Consider the following 6,000-nt stretch of genomic DNA (forward strand, 5'->3'; position numbering starts at 1 on the left):
CCAAAGCTCTGATACCACTTGTAGGATCGAAAGTATGTCTAGAGGGGGGGTGATTAGACTACTTGACCAAATAAAACTTAACCTTTTCCCAATTTTAGTTCTTGGCAGATTTTAGCTAATTTAGGACAAGTCAAGCAATCATCACATAATTCAAGCAAGCATGCAAAGAGTATATTGGCAGCGGAAAGTAAAGCATGCAACTTGCAAGAATGTAAAGGGAAGGGTTTGGAGAATTCAAACGCAATTGGAGACACGGATGTTTTTCCCGTGGTTCGGATAGGTGGTGCTATCCTACATCCACATTGATGGAGACTTCAACCCACGAAGGGTAACGGTTGCGCGAGTCCACACAGGGCTCCACCCACGAAGGGTCCACGAAGAAGCAACCACCCACAAAGGGTCCACGAAGAAGCAACCTTTTCTATCCCACCATGGCCATCATCCACACAGGACTTGCCTCACTAGCGGTAGATCTTCACGAAGTAGGCGATCTCCTTGCCCTTACAAACTCCTTGGTTCAACTCCACAATCTTGTCGGAGGCTCCCAAGTGACACCTAGCCAATCTAGGAGACACCACTCTCCAAGAAGTAACAAATGGTGTGTAGGTAATGAACTCCTTGCTCTTGTGCTTCAAATGATAGTCTCCCCAACACTCAACTCTCTCTCATAGGATTTGGATTTGGTGGAAAGAAGATTTGAGTGGAAAGCAACTTGGGAAGGCTAGAGATCAAGATTCATATGGTAGGAATGGAATGTCTTGGTCTCAACACATGAGTAGGTGGTTCTTTCTCAGAACATATGAGTTGGAATGGTGTATGTGTTCTGATGGCTCTCTCATCGAATGAGGAGGAGGTGGAGGGGTATATATAGCCTCCACACAAAATCCAACCATTACACAGTTTTCCAATCTCGGTGGGACCAAATCAATAAACTCGGTCGGACCGAAAATGTAAACCTAGTTACCGTTAGAGATTTTTGGTGGGACTGACATGCAACTCGGTAGGACCGATATGGTTAGGGTTTGGGCATAACGTAATCTCGGTGAGACCGATTACACAAACTCGGTGAGACAGAATTTGGTAATTAGCTAACCAGAGAGTTGGTCAGGAAAACTCGGTGGGACCGATTTGCTCTTTCGGTGAGACCGAGTGGAACTCGGTGAGACCGAAAAGTTACAAAGGGGAAACACTGAGTTTACATTGCAATCTCGGTGGGACCGATTCGCTCTTTCGGTGAGACCGAAAAGTTACGAAAGGGAAACAGAAAGTTTGCAACCCCATCTCGGTGAGACCGAGATCCTTATCGGTAGAACCGAATTGCTAGGGTTTGGCAGTGGCTAATGACAAGTGAAACTCGGTGGCGCCGGATAGGAAGAATCGGTAGGACCGAGTTTGGCTTAGGGTTTAGGTCATATGTGGATATGGGAAAGTAGTTGAGGGTTTTGGAGCATATCACTAAGCACATGAAGCAAGAGGCTCATTAAGCAACACCTCATCCCTCCTTGATAGTATTGGCTTTTCCTAAAGACTCAATGTGATCTTGGATCACTAAAATATAAAATGAAGTGTCTTGAGCTTTTGAGCTTGAGCCAATCCTTTGTCCTTAGCATTTTGAGGGTTCCACTTTCACATCCATGGCATGCCAATCATTGAGCTTTCCTGAAATAATCATCTTGGAATAGCATTAGCTCAATGAGCTATATGTTGTTATGAATTACCAAAACCACCTAGGGATAGTTGCACTTTCAAATCACCATTTAACATCCAAGGTTCAGCTGAAGGGGGAGCGACAACAGCTAGCTCAAACAAGAAGAGCGCCTTCTGGTCATCCTCTAATGGCCCGTAAACCGTGGTCATCCAAAAATGCTCTCTGCTGCTAAGGATTTCAACTCTAACTATGATCGAGAAGGAGGCAATGGCGTGTGTGATTACGTTGACCTGTTGCTTATCCCAAAAGATAGCAGCGTCGCCCCGTGCCCCCAACCCCGGCAAGACCACACAGCCCTGAAGCTGGCTACCACCTATTTCTGACGCAAGCTGAGGCGACCACATATCCACTTTCGTTTCCTGCAAGTTAAGGATGGCGATCCTATGCGCACTGGCTACCTCCCGAGTCGTCGATCACTTCGCGAGGTTGTTTAGTCCTCGCACATTCCATGACATGATCTTGTAGTTTGAGTTACTCATGGGGAGACCGATCATTGCTCTGTCAACTATAGTTACTATTGAAAGAAACACAATACACCTTACATCATGCCGTGGGGCGGCGACGGCCACCAATAGACCCAAGAATCCATCTATCATATATAGCTCTACCACTAGCACCAACCATATGATCACTACACATGAAGGAAACTAGACCTAACTCAAACTGATTGAAGATCAGCCACTGACGAAACCTAACGAGGACTACTGACATGACCACTCTGCATCTTCTCCGCCTGCCATGCCCGCGGCAATCTTCATGGCGGCGAAGTCAAGGCACGTCAGCTTCACAGTGGCAGCAATGTCCTTGGCTGAAAGTGGTTCCTCGAAGCGCTTCAGCAGCTCAGCCACGGCCTCGGGGGTCATCTTGTCATTTGGCCTAGGCCACACAGCTCCTGGATCAGGTGCAGTGCTGCCCGCTGGGCCACGGGCACCGTGCAGCCCATGGCCGCCTGGCGAGCGCTTTGATGCGATGGTGCAGAACTTGCCCTGGTCTTTGGTGAAGCAGAGTGGTGTGCACGCGGCGGCGGTCGTGGAGGCACCTCAGTGAACAGTCTTGGGGTGGCCACCTCATCCGAGCTTCCCTCGTCGGTGCCTTCGATGTACATGCGCCCCACCTGCTGCGTGCTCGCAGTGACATGGAATCCCACCACTGCAGGGGTAAAAGAATTGAAGCAGGGGTGCACCAACGACGAAGCGAGGTTAGCGATGCACGGCAGGATGTCGTCCTCAAGATGCTCTGTTTCCTCTCTGAAGTTGTTCTTGCTCTTCCTCAAATGTGGCGAAGACCATCCATCGTCCTCGAAAGCCAGCAGTGTGACCAAAGCCTCGAGAATGGCATTTTCCATCTGGAGCTGCATGCAGTCCGTGTGCGGGGGAAGGGACAGGGTGCGCCTACCGGGGAACGTGAAGAAAGCAGCGACAGGGTCTTGCTCCTGGATCTCCTGGCATGGTGAGGCTTGGGGTAGCAGGGGCTGCGAAGGCATAGCGTGCAGCAAAGGGGTGGCGCACACCCTGGATGCATGCACCGCCCGCTCCTTGGAGCGACCTCTAACCTAGCCAGCCTGGCGGTGCTCCGCCGGTGTTCTGTTGCGATGCCTAGGCCGATGTCAGTCGACTTGCCCTTTATGTGGTGCCTCGATGACGTCCGTCGACTTGCCCTTCGTGTCGCACGAGCTACCCAGGAAAGCATCCTTCCTGGTGCTGTCGTCGTCGTGGTCTCGCCTGTCGTGACCTTGGGGATGCCCACCACAGCCCGTGGCCGCAGCCAGAGGGGCAGCGCGGCGCCCGCCACCCGACTGCCCATCCTCAATGCCCCCAGTCCAAACTCCAAACTCCAATCGCAAGAAAGGGCGGGTCGTCATCTTCGCCTGAAGATGGCATCCCACTCTAGCCCGAATGTGATGATCGCGGCGAGAGGGGGACCAATCCTCCACTCTGCCGATGTGCAGTAGGAGGTCGTAGCGACGGACGCCCGATGGCGGCGGGACGCAGCGATCCGGAGGCGAGAAGCCCAGGATTACATCAACGTAGACAGCCCCGCGCTTGAGCACCCACAACGCATGTCTGGTCGGGATGTGGGAGACATCCCACACCCAGAGCCAGCACGTGAAGGTCTTGGTATGCCCTCTCTCCAAGGTCCGGCTATCCAGCTGATCGATGCGGCCAAAGTCCCCGAGCGCCTCCTCCGCCCCCTCAAGCGACTAGAACTACATCGGCAGGTTCTCCACCACCAGGTGCAAGGAGTACTTCATCAGTGCCACATGGTCGTCTTCATGCCAGGCCTAGATGTATAACTTTGCACCATCTACCTTGAGGATGCTGCGGCGCACCGCATTGTCTCAATGCACCAGTAGGCCGAAGTGCACCAGGAATGCCTCCGGGTGATGAGCGGTGACCCGCAGCTGGTAGGGCGACAAGCTGAGCTGTGCCTCAATCGCCCTCCCCACCACCATGGGATTGGTCATGTGGACCCTGTCCACGGCAGAGAGGGTGACCGTGTGCTGCCGCAGGATGTGGTCCTCGTGCTCGAGCATCGGGGAGGCCACCACCACCTTGTTGCTAACGCTAGGGCGCCTGGACGGGTCGCGGTGGAGGAAGCGCTCCATGGCCGCCAGCGCGGGCGGCAACGGCAGGCTCGTCGTCGGAGGGAAGACCAGGCGATCTCTCACCGGGGCCTCGGAAGCCGCCGTCTGAGGGTGCGCAGGAGCAGCCTTGCTCGGGCCCCCGTTCTTGGGATTTTGCGGACGCTCTCTATCGAAATGGCCTTACAGCTCACAAATGATGCAGCGGAGGGGGTCTCGACAATCTTTGCGATGGTGCTTCTTGCTGAGGCAGCGAAAGCATGTCCCCTTGAACTTACTTAAGATGGCCTCGCGGCCGGCCGCAGAATCGAAGGCCTTATGGCGGTCCGAGCACCGCAGCCTCGGGCGCTCCCTTGCGACTGCGGGGTCAGAGCCCACACGCGTGTTCTTCCGGGATGAGACCTCTGTCCATCCATCGGCGTCTCCCGAAATGGCAATGTTGACCAGAGGAGCAGGGGCGACCACAATGGATTGAAGGCGTGCCTGCCTGAAATGGGGCGGCGCAACCAGATCCGCTGTGCCGAGCCCATGCCTCACGTTGGACGACTCGCCCTGCTGTAGGATACGTGGCATCGAGGCCTAATCTGACCCTGCATCCGCCGTGGCCGGTGATGAATGCAGGGTAGAGGGAGGTGATGGCCCGCGCGATGCCGAAAAACTACCATGCAAAGGCTGCGCACCGCTGGGGGAAAGGATGCGACGCGGAGGAGGGGGCAGCTGGTTGTCCATAATGGCCGGATCTGTGGCCGCCGCAGCTGGAGTGGCCACCGATGCACGGAAGGGGAACAAGAGGTGCACCTACCCTAGCTTGTCTGGATTGTGGAATCGTAGCGTTTGTTTCTTTGGTCTTGAAGGGTCATTTGGACACCTAGAAGAACACTATTATACATATGTCACAATAAAATATCATAAAAGGCTAAAAACATGTTTAGCAAAAATGCATTGGCCTGATTTGATATCACTTCAATTCCTAAATTAAATTCATGCTTTGTGGCCAACTTATTAAGCTATTAAGTGGAGGTAAATACTGCAAACAGTGTATCAGTGCTAAGAAGACTGCCAAATTTGACACATATAGAATAAGAGACAAAGTGCGGAAATTCAAGAATGCAAAGAACAATACCTGCTTGCAATGTAATTCAAGAGTTCACCAGTGACAAACTTCTGAGCCCAGAACGATTCCACCCGTCCATCGGAGCGATCTATAGCCACTTTTGCCATTCTGCACATGACCTTTTCCGCCTTTGATAAAACCACCTTGTGGCGTGTCATGTCCACAAAACGCCACAACTCAGGGGACTTGGCTGCCACCAGCCATGAGCGGCACACAAGTCCCGCTCCCATAAGAATCTCAATGGTCCCAAGCTTCATGAAGATTGCAGAAAGCGCATCGAGTGGGAGCTCGGACCAATCCGTGATATCAAACACGATAAATGGGTTTGGCTCCACCTCCATTGTGCAAGGTAGCTCCTAAAAACGAGGTGTCATCACAAACATCCAAGGATGGCTAAATATAGCAAGAGCTTTAAATTCGCACAATGAGAGACAGCTTTACCACAAGAGAGACAAAGCTTATACAATACAGTAGGAGTGGCTTCTCCCATGGTACAAGATAACATAACTTTTAACAAGAAAACCTATGTGTGATCAAATGGTTTAGGCTGAAGCAACAATCAGATAATTAGCTGAGTATGAAATACCGCTTTTATCT

The 6,000-nt window shown here is 52.3% G+C and overlaps 1 pseudogene; it reads right to left on the reverse strand.

Moving 5' to 3' along the window:
* Positions 1 to 5,759, reverse strand: part of LOC125546911 (F-box protein SKIP19-like) — a 45,847-nt pseudogene extending 40,088 nt beyond the window's left edge.
* Positions 5,760 to 6,000: the final 241 nt, after the last annotated feature.

Source organism: Triticum urartu, chromosome 3A, assembly GCF_056163025.1.
Source record: "Triticum urartu cultivar PI428250 chromosome 3A, HENAU_Tu73, whole genome shotgun sequence".
Taxonomy (NCBI): Eukaryota; Viridiplantae; Streptophyta; class Magnoliopsida; order Poales; family Poaceae; genus Triticum; species Triticum urartu.